The sequence below is a fragment of the Mesoplodon densirostris genome, chromosome 7 (assembly GCF_025265405.1).
Source record: "Mesoplodon densirostris isolate mMesDen1 chromosome 7, mMesDen1 primary haplotype, whole genome shotgun sequence".
Classification (NCBI taxonomy): domain Eukaryota; kingdom Metazoa; phylum Chordata; class Mammalia; order Artiodactyla; family Ziphiidae; genus Mesoplodon; species Mesoplodon densirostris.
The window spans coordinates 9552896-9574346 of record NC_082667.1 but is presented as its reverse complement, the minus strand read 5'-3'; the positions used below and the strand labels follow the sequence as shown (position 1 = coordinate 9574346).

The following is a 21451-nucleotide window of genomic DNA, read 5'->3' as shown; positions in this document are numbered from 1 at the left end:
GGCTCTAGGAGCGCGGGCTTCAGTAGTTGTGGCACGCGAGCTCATAAGTTGTGGCTTGCAGGCTGTAGAGCGCAGGCTCGGTAGTTGTGGCACACGGGCTTGGCTGCTCCCCGGCATGTGGGATCTTCCAGGGCCAAGGCTTGAACCCGTGTCCCCTGCATTGGCAGGCGGATTCTTAACCACTGCGCCACCAGGGAAGTCCTAGAGATACAATTCTTTAAAAATATTGATCTGATAGCCCACAACCTTGCTAAATTTGTTTTCATTGTGGTAGCATTTGTGTAGATTCCATTGGATTTTCTACATAGACGATCGCTGCATGAGTTTTTGGACAGAGAGTTAGCTGAAGTGGAGCAGCCTCTGTGGGAACAGTGCATAGCTACTTTTTTTTTTTTCTTTTTTTTTTTGCGGTACGCAGGCCTCTCACTGCTGTGGCCTCTTCCGTTGCGGAGCACAGGCTCTGGACACGCAGACTCAGCAGCCACGGCTCACGGGCCCAGCCGCTCCGCGGCATATGGGATCCTCCCGGACCGGGGCACGAATCCGTGTCCCCAGCATCAGCAGGCGGACTCTCAACCACTGTGCCACCAGGGAAGCCCAACATAGCTACTTTTAGTGAAACGGTAGGGTGCGTCTGGCTAGGAGTGGGGGCCCCAGGGGAAGTATTCTCTGGAACTACAGGTCCAGTAGAGGTCCCGCCCATCTTCCGCTGGCTGCCAGTTCTCCATTCCTCCACTCGGTGTGGACGTACGGGAGATGCAGGGGCTCTGTCCACTCTCTGCCCCTTCTCAGTTCTCAGGAGGACTGGAGTGGGACCATCTGCTGCTCTGCTGCTTGTGCCCCGATTTCTCTTTCCACCTACGGGGGAAGGAGAAGCAGGGTGTGGGAGTAGAGATGGCAGATCCTTTTTAGGTGTTTGTGCTCAGCTGTCCCGTTTTATGTCCAGATCTCCCACTGTTTCTAAGAGTCCCAGAAAGGATTCTAGGGGACTCAGCCTATCTCTGAGGACAGGACCAGGAGCCAAAGGAAGCAGGAGGCCTGGATTCTGGCTTTGGCTCCACCAGAGTCCAGCTGAATGACCCCAGGTAAGTCCCTGCTCTCCCCTGGGTCTGGCCTTTTTTTGTTAAATGGGGCTGGATCAAGGATTTGTGAGGGCCTGATAGCTCTGAGTGTAGGGAGGATAGGGGAGGGGGCAGCGTACCTTCTCTCCAGGTCCTGCAGTGTGTTGGGCAGTGGCAGCCCCAGAGCCTCTGGCAGGAGAACAGTGTTGGGGCAGGCAGCCACAAGGACCGCTCCATAGATGAAGAGAGGCAGGGAAGGGTAGAGCTCAGAGGTCATGCCCACCAGTGGGCTCAGAATGCTGCCTATGTTGGCCAAGGTGGTTGTCACACTCGGACCTCTCTGCCTGTGGAGAGGAAGAGCACCTTGGTGAGGCCGGTGAGGCTTGTGGGTGCCCTAACTCTGCTTGCCAATGGTGTTTTCTTTTTTCACATTCCGTACAGGGCCAAATGCTTGCACTTACCTTGGCTAAAAGGAAAGTTGGAAGCAAATGGTTTTGGAACCAGGAAGCCTGGGTTCCAGGTCCAGTTTGAACCTGCTGTATAACTGAACAAGTCCCCAACCAACCTCTTCCCCAAGCTCCAGATGCTATATCTAACTTCCTACTTAATATCTTAATTTGGATGTCCAAAAGGCCCCTCAAATTTTATATGGCCAAGAACTTTTCGTTTCTACCTCCAAGTCTGCTCTTTGCTCAGATTTCCCCATCCTGGCACCGGGCACTTCTAACCACCCAGTTGCTCAAGCTCAAGTATCTGTAATTATCCCCGATACCTCCTGTTCCCTTATTTCCCCACATCCAAAATATGAATTTGGTTGGTTCTTCTTCCAGAACACATTCAGAATCAGTTCCTCTTCTCCATCTCTACAACCACTGCCTACCAGTTCATGCGAAGCCATTTTCACCTCTTTTTTTTTTTAAAGATTTTTTTTGGATGTGGACGATTTTTAAAAAAAATTTATTTATTTTATTTTTATTTATTTTTGGCTGCGTTGGATCTTTGTTGCTGGGCGTGGGCTTTCTCTGGTTGCGGCAAGCGGGAGCTATTCTTCGTTGCAGTCCGCGGGCTTCTCATTGCGGTGGCTTCTCTTGTCGCGGAGCACGGGCTCTAGGCGCGTGGGCTTCAGTAGTTGTGGCTCGCGGGCTCCGGAGTCCAGGCTCAGTAGTTGTAACGCACGGGCTTAGTTGCTCCTCAGCACGTGAGACCTTCCCAGACCAGGGCTCGAACCCGTGCTCCCTGCGTTGGCAGGCGGATTCTTAACCACTGTGCCACCAGGGACACCCGTATGTGGACCCTTTTTAAAGTCTTTTATTGAATTTGTGACAATATTGTTTCTGGTCTATGTTTTGTTTTTTTTCTGGCCACGAGGCATGTGGGATCTTAGCTCCCCGATTAGGGATCGAACCCGCACTCCCTGCATTGGAAGGTGAAGTATTAACCATTGGACTGCCAGGGAAGTCCCCATTTTCACCTCTTGACAGTACTATTGCAGTAGCCTCCTGACTGGTTTGCCCATTTTCACTCTTGGCCCTTCTATCCCCAGCCTATTCTCCATGAGGAAGCCAAAGTGATCTTTAAAACTGTAACTCAGATATTTTCACCCTCTGCTTAAAAACATCCTGTGATATCTCATCATGCTAGAATAAAATCTGACCTCCTTCTAAATCCCTACATGATTGCTCCCTGCCTACCAAATTCTTATCTTGTGCCCTATCCCTTTGTTTCCTCATTTATTCCTTAGTGTTTGCCTTTGATCTTTACCAAGGAGACCTACCCTGATCATCTTATCTAAAGCTACACAGTCACTCTCTTTTTCTACTTTTTTTTGGACCTCAGAGGCAGAGGGTTGAGTTACTCATAACCCTCAGTTCATGACGCTCACCCTCTATTATCATTTGTCCTTGAAAGGCTCCCTTATTTCCCCCACTTAATTGTTTACTCCTTTTATTGTCATTACCCACTCCTAATCCCCTCCTTGCCAAAGTCAACCATTCTATTGCGTTTGATGTGCATTTTTTAAAAGGTTTATTTATTTATTTATTTATTTATTTGGCTGCGTTGGGTCTTTGCTGCTGCATGTGGGCTTTCTCTAGTTGTGGTGAGCGGGGGCTACTCTTGGTTGTGGTGAGCGGGCTTCTCATTGTGGTGGCTTCTTTGTTGCGGAGCATGGGCTCTAGGCACATGGGCTTCAGTAGTTGTGGCACACGGGTTCTGTAGTTGTGGCGCATGGGCTTAGTTGCTCCAAGGCATGTGGGATCTTCCCGGATCAGGGCTTAAACCCGTGTCCCCTGCACTGGCAGGCGGATTCTTAATCATTGCTCCACCAGGGAAGTCCCTGAATTTTTTATTTGTATATGTTCTTGTAAAATGTGTATTGTTTTGTGTGCAAATATTTTAACTTACCTAAATGGTAGAGGTAATAGATCATTCTATTTCTCATTTCACTCAGCACTCTCTTTCCTGACCAGGGATTGAACCTGGACCTGGCAGTGAAAGCGCCGAGTCCTAACCACTGGACCGCCAGGGAATTCCACTCTGTTTTTAAAATTTGTCCATTGTGTCTTTCAATAAGCAGAAATCCTTTTTGATATAATGAAATTGATGTAGCTGCCATGTTTCTCTCTTCCTCTTCCTCCCTCTCCCTTTCCTTCCCCCTCCTTTCCCCGCTTCCCGCTCCCCTCCATCTCCATCTCCATCTCCATCTGCGTCTGCATCTCCATCTCTATCTGTCTATCTCCAAGCCCTCTCTTCAATTCTGCTTGTCTCTTCTTGCACCAAGAAAGCCATAGACATGCCATGGCTTTGTTGTATGTCTTAATAGATGGTAGAGTGAGACTCTCTTCTTTGCTTTTCTGTTTCAGAATTGACTGGCAATTGTGGTCTTTTTTCTTCCATATAAATTTTAGAGTAAGTTTTTGGAGTTCCTAAAAAATGATCTAATTGAAATTCTGATTAGATTCTGTTGAATTTCTATAAATTTCTAAAAGTTAACTTTGAGAGGATGGACATCTTTATTATGTCATTCTAAACAAAAGTGTGGAATGTCTCTCCACTTACTAAGGTAATCTTTGTGATCTTAAAAATGTTTCAGAAATTTTCTCCATGGAAGTCTTGGATGTCCTCTGTTAATTTCCTGATAATATTTAGCTTTTGGTGTTATTCTGAATGGTGTCTTCATTTTCAAAGATGTTCTATGTTATTTTCTGGATTATTTCTCTAGATTATTGCTTCTAGGTTATTGCTATTGACATTTTGGTAATTTGATTTTGTATCCAGCATCCTGCTGAACTCTTTTATTAGTTTTAATTGCTTATTGATTTTATTGGTTTATTAAATGCTTGTCTTTTAAATTGCTTATTTCTTTCCCAGTAGAGCAGTGTTGTCCAGGACCCCCAGTACTGTGTTAAACAGTTGATTCTAAGGTCAAAGAGAATGCCATGACTTTCTTCATTATGTACAGTGTTTGCTCAGGTACTCTGCTTAACTCTCTGGGCTCCCAATTTCCCTTAGATGGTTGGCCTAGTTTTCCCTTGCTCTTATTCCAGTTTTTTGGTGGATATTTAAAAATACTTTAAGGATATTTAAAAATACTTTATATTTCTTGGGGGTTATTGTCAATGTTTTTTTTTTTTTTTTTTTGCCTTACGCAGGCCTCTCACTGCTGTGGCCTCTCCCGTTGTGGAGCACAGGCTCCGGACGCGCAGGCTCAGCGGCCATGGCTCACGGGCCCAGCCGCTCCACGGCATGTGGGATCTTCCTGGACCGGGGCACGAACCCGTGTCCCCTGCATCGGCAGGCAGACTCTCAACCACTACGCCACCAGGGAAGCCCTTATTTTTTTATTTTAGTAGAAATAGAAGTCTTTTTTTTCTAATAGATTTCCAGAAGTTCTTTATAAATGCTGCATACAAATCCTTGTAAATACCTTCTTTTTCTCTTTTCACCTTGTTTATAGTGAAACAAATGACCAGGATTAAAAAAAAAATCCAACGTAGGAAACTTTATCAATGTTCCTTTTTTTGGTTAGCCTTTTTTTAATGTTTTCAGAAATCCTCCCCTCTTCAGCAGAAGTTAATTTTTCTTTAAGGTTGAAATATGATTGCATTTTATTTATTTCCCACATGGGTTAGTAGATGTCCTGGTACTATTTGTTAAATAGGCCACATTTTATCCTATCATCTGCAGTGCTTCCTCTGCAAGTTTTCCTGTGTGCGGGTCTGTTTTGGAGCTTTTTGCTATTCTTTTCCATTGGACAATTTGTTCTTTCCTGCTCCAGCATCCACTATCTTAATTACTACAATTTTATAATAAGAGTTTATAATATGCCTTGATTTCTGGTAGGGCAAGTCCTTCCCCTCTGTCCTTTTTATTTTTAAAAATTAATTAATTTATTTATTTTTGGCTGCATTGGGTCCTCGTTGCTGTGTGTGGGCTTCTCATTGCGGTGGCTTCTCTTGTTGCGGAGCACGGGCTCTAGGCGCACGGGCTCAGGAGCTGTGGCTCTTGGTCTCTAGGCACTCAGGCTCAGTAGTTGTGGCGCACGGGCTTAGTTGCTCCTCGGCACGTGGGATCCTCCCGGACCAGGGCTCAAACCTGTGTCCCCTGCACTGGCAGGCGGATTCTTAAGCACTGCGCCACCAGGGAAGCCCCCCTCTGTCCTTTTTAAAAAAGTACCTTGGTTATACTTGGTCCACAGCACTTTTATATACATTTTAGAATTTGCTTGCTAGTTTCTTGAAAATATCTATCGGGATTTTGATCAGAATTGCATTGAATTTATAAATCAATCTTGGAATCACTAACATTTTAATATCATCTTATGTCAATTATGAGTTGACATATGAGATTTCCTCTCCATGCACATAATACATTTATTTGCATTTTCTTTAATACCTTTTAATATAATTTAAAATTTTTCTTGAAAAAACTCCAATTTTTAGAAGAGTAGAGAATGCAATTGATCTTTTGTTTATTGACCTTGTATCTAGCCACCTTGCCAAACTTTACTATTTCTGATAATTTTAGATTTTTATATAGATTTTTTAAATTAATTTTTATTGGAGTACAGTTGATTTACAATGTTGTGTTAGTTTCTGCTGTACAGCAAAATGAATCAACAAAGTTATACCTATATATATATCCACTCTTTTTTAGATTCTTTTCCCACATAGGTCATTACAGAGTATTGAGTAGAGTTCCCTGTGCTACACAGTAGGTTCTTATTAGTTATCTATTTTATATACAGACAGTTATATCCTCTCTAAATAGTGATAGTTTTGATTTTTCCTTTCCAGTCCTATTTCTGTTATTTGTTATTCTTATCCTAGGCATTGACCACACTCTCCAGGATAATGTTGAATAGAGGAGGAGACAGCAGGCACATTGGTCTTATTCCCAAGTTTAAAGAGAATGCTTCTAGGGCTTCCCTGGTGGCACAGTGGTTAAGAATCCGCCTGCCAATGCAGGGGACACAGGTTTGAGCCTTGGCCCTGGAAGATCCCACATGCCGCGGAGCAACTAAGCCCGTGCACCACAACTACTGAGCCTGCACTCTAGAGCCTGTGAGCCACAACTACTGAGCCCGTGTGCCACAACTACAGAAGCCCACGCGCCCTAGATCCCGTGCACTGCAACAAGAGAAGCCACCGCAATGAGAAGCCCATGCACCGCAACCAAGAGTAGCCCCCGCTCGCCGCAACTAGAGAAAGACCGCATGCAGCAACGAAGACACAGCACAGCCAAAAATAAATAGATAAAAAAAATAAAACAGCAAGATACTAATGAGAACCTGCAAAAAATATATACATAATATAAAAAATGATGTTGAAGATGAATAGTTATCAATATTTTTGAAACCTATTTTTGAGTGAATAAAAGGTACATAACAAATCGAAAAAAAAACCCAGCAAGATACTTTTTCTGTTTCTCAGAGCAAGTCTCTGGTGTTGATGAGGGTATCTTTTTTTTTTTTTTTTTTTTTTCCTTTTTTTTGCGGTATGCGGGCCTCTCACTGTTGTGGCCTCTCCCGTTGCGGAGCACAGGCTCCGGACGCGCAGGCCCAGCGGCCACGGCTCACGGGCCCAGCCGCTCCGCGGCATATGGGATCCTCCCAGATCGGGGCACGAACCCGTATCCCCTGCATCGGCAGGCGGACTCTCAACCACTGCGCCACCAGGGAGGCCCTTGATGAGGGTATCTTATACAATTTTTAAAAATGTTACTGTAGAGTATGCGGCAATATCTGTGAGAAGCCTTACATAGTTTCATACCTTTGGCCCAGTAAGCCCACTATTTTTTTTTGTTTTTTTTGGCCGAGCCACGTATGGGATCTTAGTTCCCCAACCAGGGATCAAACCTGTGCCCCCTGCAGTGGAAGTGTGGAGTCTTAACCCCTGGACTGCCAGGGAAGTCCCTCAGTAAGTACACTTTTGAGGTTTATCCCAAGGGATATAAGACAGATGCATAAGGCTGCATGCATATGGATACTTGTTTATGATTGGGAAGGGCTGGAAAGAACCTATGTGTCCACTACTGGCACTATTAAAAAAAATTAGAAAATTATGGAATACTATGTAGTCTTTTTTTTTTTTTTGCGGTACGCGGGCCTCTCACTGTTGTGGCCTCTCCCGTTGTGGAGCACAGGCTCCGGATGCACAGGCTCAGCGGCCATGGCTCACAGGCCCAGCCGCTCCGCGGCATGTGGGATCTTCCTGGACTGGGGCACGAACCCATGTCCCCTGCATCGGCAGGTGGACTCTCAACCACTGCGCCACCAGGGAAGCCCCATATGTAGTCTTTAAAAATGGAGTTCTGGTTGGAGGTGGGGACAAATTTATTATAATAATAAAGGGAGAAACTTCAGGAAAGGTAATACGTACAATAGAAGTTCGTAAGAGAGTCTGTATGAGGTCTTACATGTTTGGCAATATTTTTTGTGTGATGTTTTGTTGTTAGAGAGGGAAGACAAATTTTTATTCAGTACAGTTGGATAAACATAATCACGTCCGTCAACAACAGCCACAAAAACCTGGGGCACAAGATGCTTGGAGACATGTAAATGACAAAGAGGAAGTGACTATGCTTTTTAACATACGTTTGTGTGTGTGTGTGTGTCTGTGTGTGTCTGTGTGTGTCTCGGGAGGAGAAGAGAAAAATGAGAAGAAGGTGGAGTTGGGAGGTGTTTGTGTGGAGGACAGGAATAAAATAATATGGTGGAGCACCTGAGTGGTGGATAAAAGGAATATACTCAACTTACGTGCCCTGGAATTTCTAGCGTCTGCCTGTTATTTCTGCTGCTGTCATGGGAGCAACTGGCACAAAAAAGTCACATGCTTGTGAATTGCCCCACCTCCCCTATCTCTCAATACCATTGCATGGAGACAACCTGGACTGGAAACAGGTAGAATCATTGTCCTGGTGCCGTTCATAAGTTGGCTTGAGTTGCTAGTCACTGTGATAACCTGCTGCCTTCAAAGCTCTCCCAGCCCCGTGCCATAGCCAAAGAGAATGGAGCCCGCTTGGAGGGAGTGAATCAGTGAGAATACAGGGTCAATTGTGTAGGTCTACATTTATCAATATTTATCAGTATGGAAAGAAGTTCGTGAAATATTAAGGACAAAAAGATTCTAGAACCATAGGAGTATGGCTGAATTTTTGTAACTACATGTAATGTAAAGTACTGTGTGTTTGTGTGCCTCCAGAGCACCTGTGTCCTTTTCCACTGGCTGTGGGGCCTCCCTCAGCCTCCCACCTACCCAGCCTGTCCTGTTTTCTCAGTTTGCTTATCTGCCCATCAGTTTGTCTTCCTCCTACCTGAGTGCAGATGGACCTACCACAGTGGCATGATACAGAGGAAGAGCTGGCGGACGGCAGGGGAGTGCAGCAGCTGCAGCATCGAGGGCCAGGCTCAGCTCAAGGTCAGGCCCTTCTGCAGACTCATTCGGAGCAGCTGCTTGGATAGATGGGGCTCAGGGTTTGGGTTCCCCTGGGGACCCCTCCCTCCACTCTCTGCCTGGGAAGCACCAGGTGTCCTGGGTTCTAGGATGAGGGTGGGGGCAGGCAGAGCTCTGGTGGGGTATCACAGAGGGTCCTGGGGGTTCTCCCCTCCACACTCAGCTTGACACCCTCTTTCTGTTTACCTTTGATCTGGGCCACTCTCTGCAGGGCCTTCAGGGTGAGGTCCAGGGTCCTTAAGGAGGAATGCCAGAGGGCAGACTCAATGAAGAACCTGTGGGTGGGGGGTAGGGATGGGCATGACTTCAGCCTTGGTTGACAGGTTTGTGGCTTTCTGAGAAAAGCACAGACCAGAGCAGGAAGACATTTGGGAGGGGTGAAAAGAATTCTGGGCTGGGGGCTAGGAGCCCTGGGTTCTACTTCAAGGATTACCACTGTCTTCTTGGGAGACCTGGGATAAGTCTGGCTCCTTTCTGGCCATGGTCTTCCCACTTATCATTCTGGGCATTGGTTCTTTTTGCTTTGATCTGCTTTGATACTGGGGGGGGAAGGTAGTGGGTGTTCTAGGAGATGTTATGCCCATCTGTGCCTTATTTTGAACCCTCTACCCTACCCTGAGGTCCCACGCACCTGGAGTAGATGAGGATGACAAAGAGGGGCAGAGAGACCAGCAGCTGCAGGTGGCATCAGTGGGGCACAGCATAAGCCATGCCAGCCAGAAAGAGCTGGCCTACAGTGGGGACAGATCCAAATAAAAGGCCCAGACCTGGGCCTCCCTGGTGGCGCAGTTGTTAAGAGTCCGCCTGCCGATGCAGGGGATACGGGTTCGTGCCCCGGTCTGGGAGGATCCCATATGCCGCGGAGCGGCTGGGCCCGTGAGCCATGGCCGCTGGGCCTGCGCATCCGGAGCCTGTGCTCCGCAACGGGAGAGGCCACAACAGTGAGAGGCCCGCATACCGCAAAAAAAAAAGAAAAAAAAAAAGAAAAAAAAAAAAAAGGCCCAGACCTGGCCGGGCATGGATGGGCCACCACTCCAGATCTGGGGAGAAGAGCAGAGCTTAGGCTGAAGTCAGGGCTGTGTGAGTACGTGTGTATTTGGGGGTGGTTGTCACTTCCAGATGGAGGACGATCCTCACATTGGAGGAGAAGGGCTCTTCTCTTGAGCTCAGTCCTACTCTGCACCCCTCGGTCCCTCACAGGGTAAAGCAAGGGTGGTTTGATCTCTGGTTAGGTTCCGTGTGTGTGGAGAAAGGGATGGACTAGAAGGCTCTGAATTCCCAGGCATGCTCCTATTCAGTGTCCCCAACCCCAACATTCATGTTTCCTCACTTCTCCCAAACCTCTTTTGACCTGCCTACAGCCACTCCCTCTGCACTTCCTTCGACTCATTTAAATTCAGCAGATATTTAGAGGTGACAACTCTGTGCCATGCCCTTTGCTTGACCTGGGAAATAGAGATGAATGAGCCTTACCCCCAGGCCATTCTGCACCACTGTCATTTCTTCCAATGGGTCACACTCTGGCCTCTGGGCCTTGAATATTCTATTCTTTTTTAAATAATTAATTAATTAATTTGGCTGCTCTGCGTGGCTTGTGGGATCTTAGTTCCCTGACCAGGGATCAAACCCAGGCCCCCTGCAATGGAAGCTTGGAGTCCCAACCACTGGACTGCCAGGGAATTCCCTATTCTTTTTGTCTAGAACTCTGCCCCAGAACCTTACTCCTTTTTTTCTGTCTCAGTTTTCATTCAATTCTGAGCTTAGCTGTCACCTCTTCTGGGGAGATTTCCTGGTTCCCCAAGTCCTGATTGAACACCCCACCTCTGAACTCCCACATCACCCAGGATGGGCCTGATCCTAGCCTTTAGTAAACCAATTTGTAACTGCTTGGCACTCTCCTGCAGTCAACTATTAACTCTTTGAGGTCATGGGTAGTGTCCTCTTGTTCACTTGTGTATTCCCAGTGCAGGATGTTACACAAATTAAATGCCTTTCAAAATTGTACTGAATAAAGAAATGTTGAAATAAAGACTCCCTGTGTGATTGGCTTGTCTAAGCAACCCCACTCCAATCTCTGAGTCTTTATTTAGTTCATCCTTACAATGATCCCTAAATATCTAGGATGAATTCCAGCCCCAAATAATCAGAGCTACCAAAGAGGCCATGATCTTATCTTTTTTCTGCCCGGGGCACTGCCTACTCCAGGAGAGGCCCAGATAGGTCAGGATCGGCTGGGACAGGTAGACTCCACTTTGTACTCAGGGAAGGCACTGAGGTTTGAATTTGTCAGGTCCCCTGGTTCACTGGATCCCTGTGATTGAGGAGTCCCCATGAGCCTGGCCCTCTCAGGTTCCCTCTCATTCAAAGTCATGGAAGTGCTGCTGGTGCCCGACAGCCATGCCTGAGAGGAAATGGAAAATGCAGTAGGTTGGGAAGTTGAGTGCGAAGGCAGCACAGGTCCCTGAGACTGCTAACTGCAGGTAGCTCCAGATAAGCACCTTCTGGCAGCCCAGCCTGTGAAAGGAGGGGAAACCTGGGTCTGGAGAGCACATTGCTTGCTCCCCTGCTCCATGTCCCTGGCTGTCACATCCTTGGTGCCCTGGGCAATCTAACAGCTGCTTGTAAGGCTGCCCACCTTTGCCCATCAGGTAGATCCTGAGATGGGAGATAGGGAATAATTGGGTGAGGGCTGGCATCTAGGGGACCTGGTGTTGGGAGGATCCTTGGGTTGCTGCTGTCCAGGGTCCTGACGCATCTCAGCATACCTCTGTGGAGAGAGCCACGCGCCTTCATCAGAATCATAGAGGGTGTGTTGAAAACAATCCAGATACCAGAGCCCCACTTAAGGGCTGTTGGATATCTGGAAGGTAAGCTAGAAACCTGATTTTTTTTTTTTTTTTTTTTTTTTTTTTTTTTTTGCGGTATGCGGGCCTCTCACTGTTGTGGCCTCTCCCGTTGCGGAGCACAGGCTCCGGACGCACAGGCTCAGCGGCCATGGCTCACGGGCCCAGCCGCTCCGCGGCATATGGGATCCTCCCAGACCGGGGCACGAACCCGTATCCCCTGCATCGGCAGGCGGACTCTCAACCACTTGCGCCACCAGGGAGGCCCGAAACCTGATTTTTAACAAGCTCCCAAGGTTTGGGGACTACTGATCTGGGGTGTGGTTGATTCTTTGACTGTTGGTCGATGGTGACTCCTGTTCGGAGACAGCCTTTTGTGATTTTTTTAAAAAACATTGAGGTATAGGGCCTCCCTGGTGGCGCAAGTGGTTGAGAGTCCGCCTGCCGATGCAGGGGATGCGGGTTCGTGCCCCGGTCTGGGAGGATCCCATATGCCGCGGAGCGGCTGGGCCCGTGAGCCATGGCCGCTGAGCCTGCGCGTCCGGAGCCTGCGCGTCTGGAGCCTGTGCTCCGCAACGGGGGAGGCCACGACAGTGAGAGGCCCGCATACCACAAAAAAAAAAAACAAAACATTGAGGTATAATCAACATACAACAGTATAATAGTTTTAGGTATATAACATTAATGATTCTATATTTGTATACATTGTGAAATGATCACCACAATAAGTCTACTTAAAATACAAGACCATATGTAGTTACAACAATTTTTTTTGTGTGTGTGATGAGAACACTTAAGATCTACTCTCTTAGCGACTTTCAAATATGCAATACAGTAATAGTCACCATGCTGTACATTATATTCCCATGACTTATTTAGCTTATAACTGGAATTTGGACTTTTTGACCCCTTTCATTCATGTTGCCCACCCCTCACTCCCTGCCTCTAGCAACTACCAATCTGTTCTCTGTATCTATGAGCTTGGTTTATGTGATTTTTATTTTCTTTTCTTTCTTTTTTCTTTTTTTTTGTGGTATGTGGGCCTCTCACTGTTGTGGACTCTCCCGTTGCAGAGCACAGGCTCCGGACGCGCAGGCTCAATGGCCACGACTCACAGGCCCAGGTGCTCCGCGGCATGTGGGATCTTCCCGGACCGGGGCACGAACCCATGTCCCCTGCATCGGCAGGCGGACTCTCAACCACTGCACCACCAGGGAAGCCCTGTGATTTTTTTTTTTTTTTTTTGCGGTACGCGGGCCTCTCACTGTTGTGGCCTCCTCCGTTGCGGAGCACAGGCTCCGGACGCGCAGGCTCCGGACGCGCAGGCTCATGGGATCCTCCCAGACCGGGGCACGAACCCGTATCCCCTGCATCGGCAGGCGGACTCTCAACCACTTGCGCCACCAGGGAGGCCCGCCCTGTGATTTTTATTTCTGGGAAACCTATGCAAGGTTTATAGTTTTGCAAAATGCATATGATTGTGGCTTATATTTTATGAATAATAAAGCTGATTTTGTCTGCTGAAATGTCTGCTATGACATTTATAATATTTTTAGATATTATTCTTTAGAAAATTGCCTCCTATTATTCATCCCATGATCTTTTTATGGTCTTGGCCTGGAAGATAGTCAAGGTTAGGGTATTAACACTGAGTTGCAGCTACTAATTTAACCCTCACCATAACCCCTATTTTATAGATGGAAAAACCAAGTCTAAGAGAGTTTGTATAACCTCCTCATGGGCACACAGTTATGGCTGATCTGAGACTTGTCTCTAGCTGTTATTGATTCCTAGGTCTTTGTTTCTGTGACACTCACATGTCACATACAAGGCAGAGTGGTAGGAAGTGACTTCTTCAGGATGTCAGAAAATCTGGATACTTGTCCTGCTTTTGCCACTTATTAGCTATGTGACTGTACTTTTTAAAAAAGTAAACATTAACTATTTACGTTATACAATTATAAAGGTAATGAATTATCATTAAAGTTCAAATAATATAGTAATGAAAAGTGAAAAGTTCTCTTCTTTTCAATTCCACTCCTCAGAATTAACAACATAATTTTCTTGGGTTCCTTCCAGGCAGTTTGGGCAAGTTATCCAACATCCCTGAACCTAAGTGTCCTCACTGGTAAAATGCAGTTAATAGTACCATTCGTGCTGGCTTCACAAGGGTATTGTGAGGAGGAATTGAAATGAGGCAAGACATGGAAAGTGCTGATGGACGGTTGTGTGATTCCTACAGACTTTCCAGACATGGTCAGTCTTGGGTGGATCAGTCCTGTGTCCCTCTCTGGATTCTCAGGGATGCCAGTCTTCCCTCTGTGTCCAGCCTAGAGGGCTTATGCCTTTGCTCCTTGATCCAGCTTTGTTCACCACTGACCTGTCTGCCATGACCCCCAACATCCAGTTTCCGACCAGTACTCCTGCCATGATGATGGACTGACTCAGCTGTGGCAAGGTCTTGTGTGTGCACACGAGGTCCCACTGTGAGGAAGGAAGAATTGGGGTCAAGGAGAGCTGGGCCGGCCCCACAGCAGCCCATTCCCTCTCCCCTGGTGGGCTGAGGGTCTTGGATTAAGACAAGCACATAAGGAGGGCTTGCCTCCCTAAGTCACACACTCTTTCTCATCATCTTCTCCTGGTGAGAATGATTCAAGTTATTTCAAAACATGTAAGAGGTATCTTTTGGGATGACTGCTCAGACTACTCGCCCTTTTCTGAGCACTAACCCCTCACCCTCTTTCAGGGCTCTTTAACCTGTCCTTCCCCGGGTGCAGCTGAAGAAAACTGACCCTGGAGCTGGACAGAGCTAATTAGGTGTTGTTTTTGTTTATAATATTTATTTATTTAGCTGTGCCGGGTCTTAGTTGAGGCATGTGGGATCTAGTTCCCTGACCAGGGATTGAACCCAGGCCCCCAGCATTGGGAGCACTGAGCCTTAGCCACTGGACCACCAGGGAAGTCCCCAGGTTCTTTTTCTTACAAATTTGGAAAAGCGACTCAGAGAAGCAAGCTTTGTAAGGACACCCAAGTTGGGGTGGGAGGACCAAGTTTGCAATGACACGGAAGTGGAGCTGAGAAATCATGAGACAGAGAGAGAGTGGGAAAGGGAGAGGGAGAGGGAGAGGGAGAAAAAGATGAGGGAGGGGGAGAAGGAGGGAGGGGGAAGGGGAGGGAAGGAGGGGAATAGGGGAAAAGAATGCAGTAATTTAGTCGGAGGGAAGTGGGGGTGAGAGCTTAGTGCCAGAGAGGCAAAGATAGAGAGTTCAGCTCTCCTGGTTCTCCTCAATCACCTGATCCCAGTCTTTCATAAGGCTGGGCTCAAGTTCTTGACCTTGGGTTCTGTGAAATACCTTTGCATCCTTCCATTAACTTTCCATAAGCAAATTTGAGAGGGGTGTAGTTATTTGCAATCCTGAATAAGTGGCAGTTGGATACCTCAACTAATAGTTTAAATTTTGTTGCTCTTTTTTTTTTTTTTTTGCAGTACGCAGGCCTCTCACTGTTGTGGCCTCTCCCGTTGCGGAGCACAGGCTCCGGACGCTCAGGCTCAGAGGCCACGGCTCACGGGCCCAGCCGCTCCGCGGCATGTGGGATCCTCCCGGACCAGAGCACGAACCCACGTCCCCTGCATCGGCAGGCGGACTCTCAACCACTGCACCACCAGGGAAGCCCTTGTTGCTCTTTTTAATGAATATAAGAAAAAAAATTCTCCTTTTAAAAGTACTTCCTTTCTAGGTGGAGTAAAACAGCTCTACAGCCTGCAGGAAAATCATACTAAAATCAAAAGTCACACTGACGGATGTGACTTAAAGGATGTGACTTAAATCAAATGACAAATAGGTGTGGTATTTCCTTTACATAAAAGCTAATTTTTGTATACTTTTGAGTGGATTTTAAAACTCATTTCTTTTGTTAACAGAAGAAAAAGGAAAGGGGGCAGGGATGACCAGGACGTTTAGGGAATGTTCCCTAAGATGTGTTAATATATAATCCAAATGAATTCATCCTTCAAGTGTGATTACTTGATAATCTTGATTTGATTGGAGAGAAATCCTTATTTGTGAATTTAATTATTACTGTGAGACTTTTAATACCCTGTGCACACACCATATGATGTAAAATTTGGGTGGTTGGCATTTGAACACTTTCTCCGAAGAGCAATGGACTTTATTGCTGTTTTATTCAAATAACTGCTATTCTGTAGTTCTCTGTGTTATCTGATATAATTTTTATTTTAAAAAAGATTTTGGGGTTGTGTCAGACTGGGAATTCATTTTTAACAGTATTTTAATGGAAACTTGTGAATGAAATACTACCGTGGAGATGCATGTGGGACACACTGTAGTGAGGAGTTAGGGGTATGATAGACCAGCACTGAGGAATGGAAAGATGAGAAGCAAGAGGATGTAGGAGAGAGGTAAGAAGTCAGAGGCGTGCTGGAGGAGGGACGGACTGGGAGTGTGGGATTGGCAGATGCAAACTATTGTATAGAGGACAGATAAACAACAAGGTCCTACTGTGTAGCACAGGGAACTATATTCAATAACCTGTGATAAACCATCATGGAAAATAATATGAAAAAGAATATACACATGTGTAACTGAATCACTCTGCTGTACAGCAGAAATTAACACAACATTGTAAATCAACTATACATCAATAAAATTAAAAAAATAGGTTTATCGATTTTAGAGAAAATGGAAAAATAAGGATTTGTTAAAAAAAAAAAAAGAAGAACCAAGGCGTGCAAAGAGAACAAAATCTGTATGCAGTTTGGTGATGGAAATCTGGGTGTAGTCCAGAATAGAAATTGATAAATGAGTATAGAATATGTGCTCAGAAAGAAGTTTTCTGCCTCTGTTCTACCCTAAGGTGCTTGTCATCTGTAAAAGCAACAATTGAATGGGGCTTACGTCACCTTAGGTTTAGCACTGGCTTTTACTATATATATTCTCTTCATGTGCACCTGAGACTCTTGAGGATCGTATATTTGTGTGCTCCTGGGCCTCATGTACATAGAATTACTTTATCAGTAACAGGAACCAAAATCTAGGAATAGGCAGTGGTGGATTTGAGGGAGACTCAGAGAATTGCTGCCTAGGAAAGCTCTGCACTGCTAACTTGATAAAGGCTGTGATAAATGACAGATGCTGTGAGACTGGCCTCAGGGGAAAGAAAAAGAGAAAAAGAGAAAACGAATGACAGTGGCACCAGGAATTAGAGCAGTGAAATGGTAACTGTTGTTCATCTGCAGAACAGAAGTGAACGGGAGACTCAGGTGGGTCATTCATAACAACTCACGCCCTCCCTGCCCTACAGTCATTGGACCCAGGGGTGGGCACCTGACCCAGGCCAGCAAATAAGTCTTTCTTAGAATTTTTCAAAGTTGAAGTGGAGAGACAGTTATTAGGAGTGAGCCCGGAATGGTCAGTGGCCACGTTGTGAAGGATCCGTGACAGAGTCACATGCCCAGCATGCAAAGAAAAGTAAAGATGAGAGCCAGCCAGGGTCCTGCTCGCATGGCCCTGGTTCCCATTGCTCCTAGAGCAAGCTCTGCCTCTGCTCATCTTGTGGTTTGGTTATGGGAGCCTTTATACACTCTTTTCATGCTCAGATTAGCTTGAGTTGAATTGCAGCCACTTGCAAACAAGAGTCCTGACTAATATAGTTCAGATAGAAGCTGCTGGTTATTACTTAGGATGCCTTAATTCAGAAGAAAATAAGAAGAGCTCAGACAGAGTTTTTATTAGAACCCAGAGATAGCATCTTTTTCTTATTATATGTATTTATTTTTTGCTCTGCATTTAGAGTGCAGAAGTATCCCTTTGGGATACTGGGCCATTTGGGGGTTCTTTCCAAGGGGCAGGCTGAGACGTGTCTCTCAGGTGACCTGTGCCACTGTGCTTACCAGATACAGCCATGTGGCCTGGGTGGAGTATCTTCACTGCAACTAAGCTTCTTGCTTGAGCAACCCCTGATAACTTGTGAGCTGTTTCATTTGCTTCACAACTCAGAAGGCCCAGCTTCACGTTAGGTCATGCATGTAAGCTGCCTATTATCCTAATGAAATGGTCTCTGGTGCAGCCTTTGGCATTAGTGGCCCAAGGAAGAAGTATCCTGGCTGTGTTTATGAAATAGGCCTTTTAGTGCCTTATGTCCATGTGTGGTGGTGGATAATGGTCCCATTCACAGTACCTGTTGGAAGAAGATTGGATTATTCTTGGCATCTCCCCACAACTCAGGAAAACTGTGTGCATCTGGCTTTGTCAGTCATTGAAACCAAAAATGATGAGATTACTACCAAGTCTCCATTTAGAAGGAAAGCTAAGGTGCACACTTACCCAGATTCTTTGTTCCAGAGGGCAAGAAATTTGAGCTTTGGATCAAACTGCCTGCTGTTTTTTTTTGTTTGTTTATTTTTTTTGCGGTACGCGGGCCTCTAACTGTTGTGGCCTCTCCCGTTGCGGAGCACAGGCTCCGGACGTGCAGGCTCAGCTGCCATGGCTCACGGACCCAGCCGCTCTGCGACATATGGGATCTTCCCGGACCGGGGCACGAACCCGTGTCCCCTGCATCGGCAGGCGGGCTCTCAACCACTGCGCCACCAGGGAAGCCCCAGAGTGTAGAGTTTTAAGAAGGGAAATGGAAAAGCAGAATTGGAAGCCTTGATAACATACAAGTTAAGGTGGGTGGAGGGGAAGCTCTCAGAATTTGGGTTGAGCCTGGAGAATAATGAAGGTCCTTCCCCAACTATGCAGGGAAGGGATGGCATATGATGCCTGCACGCCCAGAGGGAGGAGGACTAGCCATTCTTTGTCACCTTCTGCTTCTGCATCTTGGGTCTGTCTAGTGGGAAGTATGGCTTACCTTTGATCACTTTCAGACAGATGCTGCATCAGGCAAGCTTGGGGGCTCTGCTCGACCCCAGCCTCTTCTCAAGGCATCTTTTCTGCAGAGCCCTGACTAAAGGGCAAGGGGTCACGTAATCCCACTATATTGTCCTTTGGCGTGATGATTAGATGAAGTATGGACACCTGAGCCATTTGCCGGGTTGGGGATGGGGTTGCTCATCAGTGTGTTGGGCTGAGCCAACTGAAGCCTTTTCTGAGAATTTGAATTAAGATTCACAGAGGGCTTCCCTGGTGGCGCAGTGGTTGAGAGTCCGCCTGCTGATGCAGGGGACACGGGTTCGTGTCCCGGTCCGGGAAGATCCCACGTGCCGTGGAGTGGCTGGGCCCGTGAGCCATGGCCGCTGAGCCTGGGCATCCGGAGCCTGTGCTCCGCAACGGGAGAGGCCACAACAGTGAGAGGCCCGTGTACCACAAAAAAAAAAAAAAGATTCACAGAAATGTTCTGGTTGGTGGTAGGCCCTAAATCTGAGGGGTAATGGATCAGAGCTGTGACCAGTGGTTGTCTTGCAAATGGGCACACAGACGAAATGCGTTGAGGAGAGAGTTACAGAGTAAGTGTATAGGGATGTCTCTGGTGCTCCAATCCCTGGTTCCAGTTTCCATGAGGCCTGGACACACTTTGTTTCCTGCCCTTGGATTCTCTGAAATCCCTTTTCTCATGAGCTGACTTGAGAGAGCTTCTCTTCCTTGCAACCAAAAGATCATTGACTAGAACAGATGTTAAGAGCAGGATCCATGTGACAGCTACAAAGTGCAGAATTCAGCCAGATGAACCACTTAGCAGGCCAGGGAGACTCTACAGTCGACTGTGTGTGTGTTTCGGGGGAGGGGTGTTAAATCACTAGAGATGAAAGGACCCTCCCATAACCCTGTTCTCTTTCCCATCTTAGTTCCTTGGCTGCTCTCCATCTCCTGGCCCCAGCTGCCGAGAGCTATTTCTAGCTGAAGTCAGGAAATCGTTTTTGTCTCTAGGACTCTGAGCCCAGAATCCCCTGCTCAGGAATACCCTCTTTGCCCTCCACTATCTGCATGCCTCCTTTCTAGCTTCCTCTGTACCACCGCCCCACCTCCCTACCCTGTGGAATTGCAACCTCTCAGGGAAACCAAAGTAGAATATCAAACTCCAGTAGTAGTATCTCTCTCTCTGGTGGAGGTGGAGGGGCAGGGGAGTAGCTCTCTGCAAGGAGTTCCATAACCTCCCCTACCAGGAAGACCTCAACTCCAACCCGTTCTCTTACCTGCATTTAGGCAGAGCTCTTCATAGCTCCAGGGTCTTCAGACAAACTCAGGTCAGGTTCATACAGTGTGTGTGTGTGTGTGTGTGTGTGTGTGTGTGTGTGTGTGTGGTGGTGGGGTGGTGGTAAGATGGGGACACAGGGGTTGGAAGGAGGAGGTCCAGGTCTCCTCACGTCAGTCACGATGGTGGAATGGAAGGTGCTATTGTCATAGATCCAGCCGTGGGTGCAGGGCTCTGTGGCCCGCGTGCTGTTGGTCTCTGCGCCATTGGGAAAGGATGGTCCCTGCTGAGGGGGAGGTGAAGCAGAGGCAGGACTTGGGCCACCCCTGCCCGTCCTGGGGCAGCCAGGCGTCCTGCTCCCCGTCCTTGCTGAGGTTGGTGTCGGCAGGTGGGTGGCAGTGGTCGGTGGGGATGGCAGTGGTGAAGTTCTGCAGGGTGTTGTGCAAAAACATTAGGAGCGGGGGCAGAATCAACAGAGTGGTCTGGACCTGCTGGAAGTGGCCGATGCCCCCCAACCTGCAGCAGGAAGTCATTGAAGGCCATGGGGCAGGATCTCGCAGGGGCTCTGGAGCTGAGGCCTCTCCCTCCCACAACCTGTTTCCTGTCTTTCGGTGCAGGGGGAGGAGACAGACTGCCCTTTGCCTCCTCAGCTCATCAGTTCCTGGGTCTGCTGTGGCCCTCGAGGCACCAAGTTAAACTGTGACTTGAAAGTAAGACGTTCAAGGATTAAGACTCATCGGGTCAGTGATTTGTTCAAGGGGATCTAAAGGGCAGGTAAAGTTGGATGGGGTGGAAGAAACCACCTTCTTGTGAAGGAGGGATATGCGTGACGCCCCAAAGTTTGGTGGTTTGAATCTCCCCACCCCAGGCCAGAGCAAGCAACCTCCTTCCTTGAGGAGATAGGAAAGAGCAGAGGGAGGCCCAAGCTGGTTTGAGCACAAAGCCCCAGCTGAATTCCCTTTTCTCAAGGCCACTTGGGCCAGATGGAGTTGGGTAAAGGCTCTGAAGAGCTCACATAGAAATGCCATTGTGCTGTGCTTGTCAGCACCCCCCAACCTGTGAACACTGCCTCTGTGTTAATCCCAGAACCTGGGCCTTCAGCTAAGCCACAGCTTAACCTCCACTCAAAGAGTGAACCCTGGGAATTCTCTGGTGGTCCAGTGGTTAGGACTCGGCACTTTCACTGTCAGGGGCCAGGTTCAATCCCCGGTGTGGGGAACTAAGATCCAACAAGCATGACATGCGGCCAAAAAAAAAAAAAAAAAAAAAGTGAACCCTCCTCAGAGGTAAATATCAGCAGGGCCTCTTTTCTCATTATAATACAATCCACTCCAATTTTTCTCTTTCCCTCAGTTGTAACAGCTAAAACCAAGGAAATGTCCACCACCATCTATCTCATTAGCTGGTTAACCATCCTCAAAACTGGGAAAAAAAAATCTTTATT

At 47.2% G+C, this 21451-nt stretch overlaps 1 pseudogene; it reads right to left on the bottom strand.

Annotated features, from left to right (window-relative positions):
- Positions 1 to 788: 788 nt before the first annotated feature.
- LOC132494101 (solute carrier family 22 member 6-like) lies at positions 789 to 20550 on the bottom strand (annotated as a pseudogene).
- Between the last annotated feature and the right edge of the window lie 901 nt (positions 20551 to 21451).